Raw genomic sequence first — 14608 nt, 5'->3', positions numbered from 1 at the left:
TTAATGGCTGAGTAATATTCCATTGTGTATATGTACCACAGCTTTCTTATCCATTCATCTGCTGATGGACATCTAGGTTGCTTCCATGTCCTGGCTATTATAAGCAGTGCTGTGATGAACATCGGGGTACATGTGTCTCTTTCCCTTCTGGTTTCCTCAGTGTGTATGCCCAATAGTGGGATTGCTGGGTCATAAGGCAGTTCTATTTCCAGTTTTTTAAGGAATCTCCACACTGTTCTCCATAGTGGCTGTACTAGTTTGCATTCCCACCAACAGTGTAAGAGGGTTCCCTTTTCTCCACACTCTCTCCAGCATTTACTGCTTGTAGACTTTTAGATAGCAGCCATTCTGACGTGAAATGATACCTCATTGTGGTTTTGATTTGCATTTCTCTGATAAATGAGTGATGTTGAACATCTTTTCATGTGTTTTAGCCGCCTATATGTCTTCTTTTGAGAAATGTCTATTTAGTTATTTGGCCCATTTTTTGATTGAGTCGTTTATTTTTCTGGAATTGAGCTGCAGGAGTTGCTTGTGTTTTTTTGAGATTAGTTCTTTACTTAATCTGCTAAAATTAATCTGTTGGATCATAGAAAAAGCAAGTGAGTTCCAGAAAAATATTTATTTCTGCTCTTGAATGCAGTAAAGACTTTGACTGTGTGGATCACAACAAACTCAAAAATTCTTAAAAAGATGGGAATATCAGACCACCTTACCTACCTCCTGAGAAACTTGTGTGCATATCAAGAAGCAACAGCTAGAACAGGACATGCAACACAAACTGGTTCCAAATTAAGAAAGGAGTATATCAAGGCTGTATATTGTCACCCTCCTTATATAACTTCTAAGCAGAGTACATCATGAGAAATGCTGGGCTGGATGAAGCACAAGTAGAATCAAAGATTGCCTGGAGAAACAGCAATAACCTCAGATTTGCAGATGACACCACCCTTATGGCAGAAAGCAGGGAGGGACTAAAGAGTCACTTGATGAAGTTGAAAGAGGAGAGTGAAAATGCTAGCTTAAAACTCAAAATTCAGAAAACTAAGATCATGGCATCTGGTCCCATCACTTCATGGGAGATAGATGGGGAAACAGTGGAAATAGTGACAGACTGTATTTTCTTCAGCTCCCAAATCAGTGAAGATAGTGACCGCAGCCATGAAATTAAAAGACACTTGCTCCTTGGAAGAAAAGCTATGAACAACCTAGACATCATATTAAAAAGCAAAGACATTACTAGATGTCCATCTAGTCAAAGCTATTATTTTTCCAGTTGTCATGTATGGATCTGAGATTTGGATCATAAAGAAGGCTGAGTGCCGAAGAATTGATGCTTTTGAACTTGTGTTGAAGAAGACTTTTGAGAGTCCTTTGGACAGCAAGGAGATCAAACCAGTCAATCAAACCTGAATATTCCTTGGAAGGACTGATGCTGAAACTGAAATTCCAATACTTTGGCCACCTGAAGCAAAGAGCCAAGTCTTTAGAAAAACCCTGATGCTGGGAATGATTAAAGACAGGAGGAGAAGGGGATAACTGAGGTCAAGATAATTGTATGGCACCACTGACTCAATGGACATGAGTTTGAGCAAGCTCCAGGCATTGGTGAAGGACAGGGAAGCCTAGTGCGTGCTGCAGTGCGGTTGCAAAGAGTCAGACATGACGGAGCGACTGAACAATAGCAAAGGTTAATCTTACTGTCAAAGTTAACTTTACTAATATATCACTTCTGAACTTTTTGGCTAAGATCAAGTGTACTTTACTAATACAGAAAACATTTCTTCATTTTGAGTCATTGACTCAAAACTCAGAAAACCTTTTATTCTTCATTATATAAACAGTTTTTGGTGATATAAAATGCTGTATACAGAAATTGACAACAATGATTATACTTTTACACATTACTTTTTAAAGTACCTAATAAGATTAATAATTTTTTTCTTTGTTTAATTTTGTTTTTCAATTGGAGGATAATTGCTGTACAATATTGTGTGGGTTTCTGATGTACATCAGAATGAATCAACCAGGATTATACACTCCCACCTCCCACCCCATCCCACCCCTCTAGGTTGTCCCAGAGTTTCCAGATTCAAATTCCCTGGATCTGGATAAATAACTTTGGATCTGGCTGTTTCATTAAACATTTGATAATGATAAGGCCTTGTGTCTGTGTGTGTATGTGTATGTATTTATTTTTTTAAACAATAGGTGGTAATATATGTAGGAAACAATTGTATATATGTCATTGCAATTTAAATTGAAATATATACTTGTTGGTACAAGTTAGTTTGTGCTTTGAATAATGTAAAGGCAAAATAATAAAAATAGTGCTATTAAAAAACTAATCATGATAATTCAATGTAGTTACCAATATTCTTCAATAATTTTGCTCACCATTATGTTGTTATTAAATGCTATTTGAAGAAATGACTTTAAAAAATAATACCACCAATTATTAGATCAATAATTAAGTGAAAAATAATTGGCTAAAATGAAACACACAAAAAATAGAATAAACAAACAATGTTAATTTACTTGTATGTTGGCTAGCATTCCAATGTAATGCTTCTAAATAAAGCATTTATTATATTCTTAATAAATGTGTATCAAATTCATGAAGTTTAAAAGATTATTATTATTAAAGAAGTAAGATCTATAGTTAATGCTAACTCTAAATATAATTAGAATTCATCTTCTGGTCTGCATAAAAGTAACAGAAGATGCTGTTCTGTTCCAACAGGTAAAAAACTTTTATCAATGTTTTATAATTTCCAGTGTACAGATCTTTCACCTTGTTGGCTAAATTTATTTCTAAGTATTACAGCATTTTAGTGTTTTTGATACTATAAAACAGGGGATCATTTTCTTTATTCCTTTATCTGAAAAGTTTGTTGTTTGTTTGTAGGAGAGAAGCTGCTTCTAGTATACTGATTTTGAATCTTGCATCTTTATTTGTATTCATTTATTAGCTCTAGAAGATTTTAGATTGAGTGTTAGGCTTTTCTATATAAGAGCATGTCACCTGCAAATACAAATTTTACTTCTCCCTTTCTGTTTTGTGTAACATTTATCTATCTTTTTGCCTGGTTGTTTTCACTAGGCTATCCAGTATTTTTTTGAATAAGAATGGTAAGAGTATACATCCTTGTCATTTTCCTGATCTCAGGGGAACAGCTTTCAAACTTTGACCTCTAAGTATGAAAATGAAAGTTGCTTAGTTATGTCTGACTCTTTATGACACCATTGACTGTAGTCTGCCAGGCTCCTCTGTCCATGGAATTCTCTAGGCTGAAATACTTGAGTGGGTAGCTGTTCTCTTCTCCAGGGAATCTTCCCAACCCAGGGATCAAACCCAGATCTTCCACTGCAGGCAGATTTTTTACCAGCTGAATCACCAGGGAAGCCCAAGAATAGTGGAGAAGGTAGTCTAAACTTTCTCCAGTGGATCTTCCCAACCCAGGAGTTGAACAGGGTCTTCTGCATCACAGGTGGATTCTTTACCAGCTGAGCTACGTGATCTTTCAATAAAAGATTGCTGGAAATAAATGTTGCTGGAAAAATTGAATACTCACATGCATAAGAATGAAACTGTAATTCTACTTGATGCCACTGACAAAAAAAAATTAACTCAGACTTGATTAAAGAAACCATAAAATTCCTAGAGAAAACCATAGGGAAAAAGCATATTAACATTGACCTTATTAAGTTTATAGTCATGGCAACCAAAGTACAAGCAACAAACACAGAAAAAACAAGTAGGACTACATCAAACTAAAATGCTTTTATACAGCCAATAAAACAATCAACAAAATGAAAAGGGAACCTATAGAATGGGAGAAAATAATTGCAAACCACGTATGTGATAAGGGGTTAATATTCAAAATATGTAAGGCACTCATACAAGTCAATAATAACCACAAAAATTCAATTAAAAATAGGCAAAAAATCTGAATAGCAATTTTCCAAAGAAGATAGTCAAAAGGTGTTCAATTTCATTAATCATTAGAGAAATGTAATTCAAAACTGCAATGAGCTAACACCTCCCACTTTTTAGAATGCCTATTATAAAAAGAGATAACAAGCACTAGTGAGGATGTGAGAGAAAAAAGGGAACCCTGCTGTTTGTGGGAATGGAAGCTGGTTGCCACTATGGAGAATAAGGTGGCGCTAGTGGTAAAGAACCCTCCTGCCAATGGAGGAGACATAAGACATGCAGGTTCAATCCCTGGGTCAGGAAGATCCGTTCAGAAGGAAATGTCAACCCGCTCGATATTCTTGCCCGGAAAATCCCATGGAAAGAGGAGCCTAGGAAGCTATAGTCCATAGGGTCACAAAGACTCTTGACATGACTGAAGCAACTTAGCATGCACGCATGGAAAACAATATAGAATTTCATCAAAAAATTAAAAATGAGACTAGTTGAGTTCAGTCACTCAGTCGTGTCTCTTTGCAACCCCATGGACTGCAGTGTGCCAGGCTTCCCTGTCCATCACCAACTCCCGAAGCTTACTCAAACTCATGTCCATTGAGTTGGTGATGCCATCCAACCATCTCATCCTCTATCATCCTCTTTTCCTCCCACCTTCAATCATTCATAGCATCAGGGTCTTTTTCAATGAGTCAGTTCTTTGCATCAGGTGGCCAAAGTATTGGAGTTTCAGCTTCAGTATCAGTCCTTCCAATGAATATTCAGGACTGGTTTCCTTTAGGATGGACTGGTTGGATCTCCTTGCAGTGCAAGGGATGCTCAAGAGTCTTCTCCAATGCCACAGATCAAAGGCATCAATTCTTCGGGCACTCAGCTTTCTTTATAGTCCAACTCTCACATCCATACATGACTACTGGAAAAACCAAAGCTTTGACTAAACTGACCTTTGTTGCCAAAGTAATGTCTTTGCTTTGTAATATGCTGTCTAGGTTGGTCATAACTTTTCTTCCAAGGAGCAAGTGTCTTTTAATTTCATGGCTGCAGTCACCATCTGCAGTGATTTTGTACCCCGAAAAAGTAGAATCTGCCACTATTTCCATTGTCTCCCTATCTATTTGCATGAAGTGATGGGACCAGATGCCATGATCTTCGTTTTCTGAGTGTTGAGCTTTAAGTCAACTTTTTCACTCTCCTCTTTCACTTTCATCAAGAGGCTCTTTAGTTCTTCTTCACTTTCTGCCATAAGTGTGATGTCATCTGCATATGAGGTTATTGATATTTCTCCCAGCAATCTTGATTCCAGCTTGTGCTTCATCCAGTCCAGCATTTCTCTTTATGTATGTTCTTTGCATATAGGGTTAAATAAGCAGAGTGACAATATACAGCCTTGACGTACTCCTTTTCCTGTTTGGAATCAGTCTGTTGTTCCATGTCCAGTTCTGACTGTTGCTTTTTGACCTGCATACAGATTTCTCAGGAGGCAGGTCAGGTGGTCTGGTATTCCTATCTCTTGGAGAATTTTCCACATTTTGTTGTGATCCACACAGTTAAAGGCTTTGGAGTATTCAATAAAGCAGAAGTAGATGTTTTTATGGAACTCTCTTGCTTTTTTGATGATCCAGCAGATGTTGGCAATTTGATCTCTGGTTCCTCTGCCTTTTCTAAATCCACTTGAACAGCTGGAAGTTCACAGTTCACATACTGTTGAAGCCTGGCTTGGAGAACTACCATATGTTCCTGTAATTCCACCTCAGGGTATATACCCAAAAGAAATGAAATCACAGTGACAAAGAGCTATTTGCACCTCAGCATTCAACGCAACATTATTTATGATTGCCAAAACATGGAAACAGTGTCCAACAACATATGAATGGATAAAGAACATGTAGTTGTATATACAATGGAATTCAGCCATATAAAATAAGGAAGTTCTGCTGTTTGTGACAACATGGATGAATCTTCAGGGCATTAGTTAAGTGAACTAAGTCAGAGAAGGACAATACTGTCTTATCCACTTACATGTGGAATCTAAAGGAAACAATCCTTCAGAGACAGAGGACAGCTGTTGGTTGACAAAGGATGAGAAGTAGATAAAATTAATATAGTCAGAAGGTATTGATGCAAAAGCCCAGTTTTAAGATAAATAAGTTCTGAGAATATAATGCACAGCATTGTAGTTATAATTAATAATACTATACTATATACTTGAAATTTGCAAGAGGATAATTTTAAAACTTATCACCACACATAAAAAATCACAACTACTTGAGGTAATGGTTGTATAGTCACCACTTTTTAAAGTCTCAGATTAAATTTTAATTAAACTACTGCATCAGAAAAAATCTGAAAAACTACATTCTATCAAAATAACTAATGGCTCACCATTAACAGAAAATTTATAAAGAAAAATTCTCTAAGCAAGAGATTTAATTTTAATACTTACTACTGTTCCAAATTAATGTTACAAGTTGCTACATTTGCCTCTCCTTACAGGTAATTTCCTAAAATAAGACACCAGTATATCTACCATTCTCTGCTGTCAATGGAAGTTTAATTAAGCAGCTTGATTGTATGTCTGAAGAAATAATTAATTGAGTTAATATGGAAATGGAATGAAAATTTCCATAGAAGTTATGGTTATTGAGGGAGAAACATGGTGAGTAAGTGATGCAGGCTTCTGGAAGAGGAAGACTCATAAGGGGGAAGGTGGTGAGTACAGATGTTTGGAGGTCTATATGAATAAAATTGATACATTCAGTTTAAAATCTGCTTTCTTTGAAGTATTTCCTTGGCTAGCAGCTATGGTTTTGTATAAATAAAACAATCTGAACGAGAAGGATTGGGTTCAGTTCTAAACTCTGCCAATTTCTAGATGCTTGATCTATGAAAAAGTCACAAACTTTCCATGTCTTGCTTGTCATATTTTCTTTTCTTTTATTTATTTATTTATTTTGGAGGTTAATTACTTTACTATATTGTATTGGTTTTGCCATACATCAACATGAATCTGCCACAGGTATACACATGTTCCCCATCCTGAACCCCCCTCCCACCTCCCTCCCTATACCATCCTTCTGGATCGTCTCAGTGCACCAGCCCCAAGCATCCAGTGTCATGCATCAAACCTGGACTGGAAATTTGTTTCATATATGATATTATACATGTTTCAATGACATTCTCCCAAATCATCCCACCCTCTCCCTCTCCCACAGAGTCCAAAAGACTGTTCTATACATCTGTGTCTCTTTTGCTGTCTCGCATACAGGGTTATCATTACCATCTTTCTAAATTCCATATATATGCGTTAGTATACTGTATTGGTGTTTTGCTTTCTGGCTTACTTCACTCTGTATAATAGGCTCCAGTTTCATCCACCTCATTAGAACTGATTCAAATGTATTCTTTTTAATGGCTATGTAATACTCCATTGTGTATATATACCACTTCTTTCTGATCCATTCATCTGCTGATGGACATCTTGGTTGCTTCCATGTCCTGGCTATTATAAGCAGTGCTGTGATGAACATTGGGGTACATGTGTGTCTTTCAATTTTGGTTTCCTCCATGTGTATGCCCAATAGTGGGATTGCTGGGTCATAAAACAGTTCTATTTCCAGTGTTTTAAGGAATCTCCACAATGTTCTCCATAGTGGCTGTACTAGTTTGCATTCCCACCAACAGTGTAAGAGGGTTCCCTTTTCTCCACACCCTCTTCAGCATTTACTGCTTGTAGACTTTTGGATAGCAGCCATTCTGACTGGCATGAAATGATACCTCATTGTGGTTTTGATTTGCATTTCTCTGATAATGCGTGATGTTGAGCATCTTTTCATGTGTTTGTTAGCATCTGTATGTCTTTGGAGAAATGTCTACTTAGTTCTTTGGCCAATTTTTTGTTGGGTCGTTTATTTTTCTGGAATTGAGATGCAGGAGTTGCTTGTATATTTTTGAGATTAGTTGTTTGTCAGTTGCTTCATTTGCTATTATTTTCTCCCATTCTGAAGACTGTCTTTTCACCTTGCTTGTAGTTCCTTTGTGGTGCAGAAGCTTTTAAGTTGATTAGGTCCCATTTGTTTATATTTGCTTTTATTTCCAATATTCTGGGAGGTGGGTCACAGAGGATCCTGCTGTGGTGTATGTCGGAGAGTGTTTTCCCTATGTTCTCCTCTAGGAGTTTTATAGTTTCTGGTCTTATGTTTAGATCTTTAATCCATTTTGAGTTTATTTTTGTGTATACTGTTAGAAAGTGTTCTAGTTTCTTTCTTTTACAAGTGGTTGTCATATTTTCAAAACAGAGTTAGTAATAATATCTCACAGAGTTTTCATGAAGAAAAACAAGATAATTTATATTGCATCTAATGATTATTATTACTATTTTGCTGCAGTGATTATTACTAAGACAACAGTTGGATGACTGATGACTGGTATTTACCCAAATATAATTCATTCATACCAGTTCTCTGGATTACATTTTTAATTTAAAAAGCATTAAAAAAATCAAGCCACAGTGGAGTATTTGGATCACATTATAGAAATCAAAACGGAAATGGCACTCTAACTATTAATTATATCATTAAAGTTAATAGCATGGGATATGATGGGGAAAGCTCTGATAGGGCTAAGAAGAGCTTTTAGTGCTGGAGCAAAAAAGAGCCAAGATTATCTAATGCCAAAAAGGCAAGAGGAACAAAAGAAATTAAACTGAACTAAACCAAGAGCTACCATTTAAAGAAGCATGTGCAGTTTTGGAGCTAGGAAGCATTTGTCCCATGAACAATTATGATTTTTGAGACAATGGTTATTTCCTAGCTGATATTCTTTAGTGCCACACTCCAGGCAATGTAAAGTATTGTAATTCAAACACTGATTCACATTTAAGTTATGCTTTTTTTATATTCCAGCATATCTATAAATAGACAGTGATATTTAAGTATCCCAATTCTTCACTTAATAATAAGACTTAAGGAATTGTGTCTTTTAATAATATTATACACTCAAAGATTAAGTAGATCCTCAAAATCAATCTAAAACTTTCTCCATAAACCTTATAATGTCAGAACATCCTATAAAACATATTAATCCTGTGACTTTTCATTAAAAGGGAAAATGAATGTTAAAAAAACTCAAACACACCAGATAAATATGTATTATTTACATAGATATGAATTTTAGAATAATTTTGCAAAGCCTATTTAGATATGAAAACATTAATGTTGGTGGAAAACAAAAGATAGAAACAAAAAAATAGCTTTTTGATTTTAATAAGATACAAATGTACTGTTTTATGTACTCATGTTCAATTTTATGAAGTTAAAAGAAGTCAGTACTCTGGGCCTTCCACTGGTGCTAATGGTGAAGAAGGCAATGGCACCCAACTCCAGTACTCTTGCCTGGAGAATCCCATGGACGGAGGAGCCTGGTAGGCTGCAGTCCATGGGGTCGCTAAGAGTTGGACACGACTGAGCGATTTCACTTTCACTTTTCACTTTCATGCATTGGAGAAGGAAATGGCAACCCACTCCAGTGTTCTTGCCTGGAGAATCCCAGGGACAGGGGAGCCTGGTGGGCTGCTGTCTATGGGGTCTCACAGAGTCGGGCATGACTGAAGTGACTTAGCAGGAATGGTGAAGAACCCATCTGCCAATGCAGGAGACATGGGCTCAATCATGGATTGAGAACATCTCCTGGAGGAGGCCTTGGCATCCCACTCCAGTATTCTTGCCTGGAAAATCCCATGGTCAGAGAAGCCTGACAGGCTACAGTCCATAGGATCACATAAAGTTGGACATGACTGAAGCAACTTAGCATGCACAAATGCACTCTGCCACAAGGGTAAATTGTACAAACATATGATGAGGTATTTGATCTTGGTATTCCAAGATGTCTTCTTCCTTTATACTTTCTCTTTCATCCTTGATTATTAAAAAAAAAATGTTTTAGTACCCCAAAATGTGAATATCAGTAATTTCAAGATTTATTTCTGACTTTAAAGGAATGTTATGTCAGATTGCTAATGGCTGCAAACCCAGATCCATAATGTAGACAACATTTGCTATTAGAATGATATGCCTGAGAAACAGTAATGGAAGTGCTATGGGTTTTGCCAATGTGAGCATTTGTAAACATCATTCAAGCATAATCACCAACTAAAAAATCTGTAAAAATTAAAAGTGATAAATAATTCCTATTCCTCAGGAATTTGTAATATTGACTAGACTTTATAATGCTTCTAATAGTAAACAGTAATAACCATAAATTAATTTCCCACTATTTATTGTAGAATATCTGAGAGTACATTACTCAGTTCAGTTCAGTCACTCAGTCGTGTCCGAATATTTGTAACCCCATTAAGCACAGTACGCCCGGCCTCTCTGTCTATCACAAACCCCAAGAGTTTACCCAAACTCATGTCCATTGAGTCGGTGATGCCATCCAGCCATCTTATCCTCTGTCATCCCCTTCTCCTCCTGGCCTCAATCTTTCCCAGCATCAGGGTCTTTTCAAATGAGTCAGCTCTTTGCATCAGGTGGCCAAAGTAATGGAGTTTCAGCTTCAGCATCAGTCCTTCCAATGAACATCCCGGACTGATCTCCTTTAGGATGGACTGGATCTCCTTGCAGTCCAAGGGACTCTCAAGAGTCTTCTCCAACACCACAGTTGAAAACCATCAATAATTCTGCACTTAGCTTTCTTTATAGTCCAACTCTCACATTCATACACGACTACTGGAAAAACCATAGCCTTGACTAGACGGAACTTTGTTGGCAAAGTAATGTCTCTGCTTTTGAATATGCTGTCCAGGTTGGTCATAACTTTTCTTCCAAGGAGCAAGCAGCTATCAATTTCATGGTTCCAGTCACCATCTGCAGTGATTTTGGAGCCCCCCAAAATAAAGTCAGCCACTGTTTCCACTGTTTCCCCATCTATTTGCCATGAATGATGGGACCAGATAACATGATCTTAGTTTTCTGACTGCTGAGCTTTAAGCCAACTTTTTCACTCTCCTCTTTCACTTTCATCAAGAGGTTCTTTGGTTCTTCACTTTCAGCCATAAGGTGGTGTCATCTGCGTATCTGAATTTATTGAAATTTCTCCCGGAAATCTTGATTCCAGCTTGTGCTTTATCCAGTCCAGCATTTCTCATGCTTCAAGGAAGTTAAATAAGCAGGGTAACAGTATACAGCCTTGACATACACTCCTTTCCCAATTTGGAACCAGTCTGTTGTTCCATGTCCAGTTCTAACTGATGCTTCATAATCTGCATACGGATTTTTTTTTCATTCTTTTTATTTATTTTTTTAAATTTTATTTTATTTTTAAACTTTACAATATTGTATTGGTTTTGCCATATATCGAAATGAATCCACCACAGGTATACATGTGTTCCCCATCCTGAACCCTCCTCCCTCCTCCCTCCCCATACCATCCCTCTGGGTCGTCCCAGTGCGCCAGCCCCAAGCATCCAGTATCATGAATTGAACCTGGACTGGCGACTCGTTTCATATATGATATCATACATATTTCAATGCCATTCTCCCAAATCATCCCACCCTCTCCCTCTCCCACAGAGTCCAAAAGACTGTTCTATACATCAGTGTCTCTTTTGCTGTCCCGTACAGGGTTATTGTTACCATCTTTCTAAATTGCATATATATGCGTTAGTATACTGTATTGGTGTTTTTCTTTCTGGCTTACTTCACTCTGTATAATAGGCTCCAGTTTCATCCACCTCATTAGAACTGATTCAAATGTATTCTTTTTAATGTCTGAGTAATACTCCATTGTGTATATGTACCACAGCTTGCTTATCCATTCATCTGCTGATGGACATCTAGGTTGCTTCCATGTCCTGGCTATTATAAACAGTGCTGCGATGAACACTGGGGTACATGTATCCCTTTCAATTCTGGTTTCTTCAGTGTGTATGCCCAGCAGTGGGATTGCTGGATCATAAGGCAGTTCTATTTCCAGTTTTTTAAGGAATCTCCACACTGTTCTCCATAGTGGCTGTACTAGTTTGCATTCCCACCAACAGTGTAAGAGGGTTCCCTTTTCTCCACACCCTCTCCAGCATTTATTGCTTGTAGACTTTTGGATCGCAGCCATTCTGACTGGTGTGAAATGGTACCTCATAGTGGTTTTGATTTGCATTTCTCTGATAATGAGTGATGTTGAGCATCTTTTCATGTGTTTGTTAGCCATCTGTATGTCTTCTTTGGAGAAATGTCTATTTAGTTCTTTGGCCCATTTTTTATTGGGTCATTTATTTTTCTGGAATTGAGCTGTAGGAGTTGCTTGTATATTTTTGAGATTAATTCTTTGTCAGTTGCTTCATTTGCTATTATTTTCTCCCATTCTGAAGGCTGTCTTTTCACCTTGCTTGTAGTTTCCTTTGTTGTGCAGAAGCTTTTAAGTTTAATTAGGTCCCATTTGTTTATTTTTGCTTTTATTTCCAATATTCTGGGAGGTGGGTCATAGAGGATCCTGCTGTGGTGTATGTCGGAGAGTGTTTTGCCTATATTCTCCTCTAGGAGTTTTATAGTTTCTGGTCTTATGTTTAGATCTTTAATCCATTTTGAGTTTATTTTTGTGTATGGTGTTAGAAAGTGCTCTAGTTTCATTCTTTTACAAGAGGTTGACCAGTTTTCCCAGCACCACTTGTTAAAGAGATTGTCTTTAATCCATTGTATATTCTTGCCTCCTTTGTCAAAGATAAGGTGTCCATGTGTGCGTGGATTTATCTCTGGGCTTTCTATTTTGTTCCATTGATCTATATTTCTGTCTTTGTGCCAGTACCATACTCTCTTGATGACTGTGGCTTTGTAGTAGAGCCTGAAGTCAGACAGGTTGATTCCTCCAGTTCCATTCTTCTTTCTCAAGATAGCTTTGGCTATTGGAGGTTTTTTGTATTTCCAAAAGAATTGTGAAATTATTTGTTCTAGCTCTGTGAAGAATACCTTTGGTAGCTTGATAGGGATTGCATTGAATCTATAAATTGCTTTGGGTAGTGTACTCATTTTCACTATATTGATTCTTCCAATCCATGAACATGGTATATTTCTCCATCTATTAGTGTCCTCTTTGATTTCTTTCATCAGTGTTTTATAGTTTTCTATATATAGATTTTTAGTTTCTTTAAGTAGATATATTCTTAAGTATTTTATTCTTTTAGTTGCAATGGTGAATGGAATTGTTTCTTAATTTCTCTTTCTATTTTCTCATTATTAGTGTATAGGAATGCAAGGGATTTCTGTGTGTTGATTTTATATCCTGCAACTTTACTATAATCATTGATCAGTTCTAGTAATTATCTGGTGGAGTCTTTATGGTTTTCTATGTAGAAGATCATGTCATCTGCAAACAGTGAGAGTTTTACTTCTTCTTTTCCAATTTGGATTCCTTTTATTTCTTTTTCTGCTCTGATTGCTGTGGCCAAAACTTCCAAAACTATGTTGAATAGTAATGGTGAAAGTGGGCACCCTTGTCTTGTTCCTGACTTTAGAGGAAATGCTTTCAATTTTTCCTTTCAAAAACAAATTGAGGGTAATGTTTGCTGTCGGTTTGTCATATATAGTTTTTCTTATGTTGAGGTATGTTCCTTCTATTCCTGCTTTCTGGGGAGTTTTTATCATAAATGGATGTTGAATTTTGTCAAAGGCTTTCTCTGCATCTATTGAGATAATCATATGGTTTTTATTTTTCAATTTGTTAATGTGGTGTATTACATTGATTGATTTGTGGATATTGAAGAATCCTTGCATCCCTGGGATAAAGCCCACTTGGTCATGGTGTATGATCTTTTTAATGTGTTGTTGGATTCTGATTGCTAGAATTTTGTTAAGGATTTTTGCATCTATGTTCATCAGTGATATTGGCCTGTAGTTTTCTTTTTTTGTGGGATCTTTGTCAGGTTTTGGTATTAGGGTGATGGTGGCCTCATAGAATGAGTTTGGAAGTTTACCTTCCTCTGCAATTTTCTGGAAGAGTTTGAGTAGGCTAGGTGTTAGCTCTTCTCTAAATTTTTGGTAGAATTCAGCTGTGAAGCCGTCTGGACCTGGGCTTTTGTTTGCTGGAAGATTTTTGATGCAGTTTCAATTTCTGTGCTTGTGATGGGTCTGTTAAGATTTTCTATTTCTTCCTGGTCCAGTTTTGGAAAGTTGTAGTTTTCTAAGAATTTGTCCATTTCTTCCACGTTGTCCATTTTATTGGCATATAATTGCTGATAGTAATCTCTTATGATCCTTTGTATTTCTGTGTTGTCTGTTGTGATCTCTCCATTTTCATTTCTAATTTTATTGATTTGATTTTTCTCCTTTTATTTCTTGATGAGTCTGGCTAATGGTTTGTCAATTTTATTTATCCTTTAAAGAACGAGCCTTTGGCTTTGTTGATTTTTGCTATGGTCCCTTTTGTTTCTTTTGCATTTATTTCTGCCCCAATTTTTAAGATTTCTTTCCTTCTACTAATCCTGGGGTTCTTCATTTCTTCCTTTTCTAGTTGCTTTAGGTGTAGAGTTAGGTTATTTATTTGACTTTTTTCTTGTTACTTGAGGTATGCCTGTATTGCTATGAACTTTCCCCTTAGGACTGCTTTTACAGTGTCCCACAGGTTTTGGGTTGTTGCATTTTCATTTTCATTCATTTCTATGCAAATTTTGATTTCTTTTTTGATTTCTTC

This window comes from Bos taurus, chromosome 12, assembly GCF_002263795.3.
Source record: "Bos taurus isolate L1 Dominette 01449 registration number 42190680 breed Hereford chromosome 12, ARS-UCD2.0, whole genome shotgun sequence".
In the NCBI taxonomy this organism is placed as follows: Eukaryota; Metazoa; Chordata; class Mammalia; order Artiodactyla; family Bovidae; genus Bos; species Bos taurus.
This window is presented reverse-complemented; position numbering follows the sequence as displayed.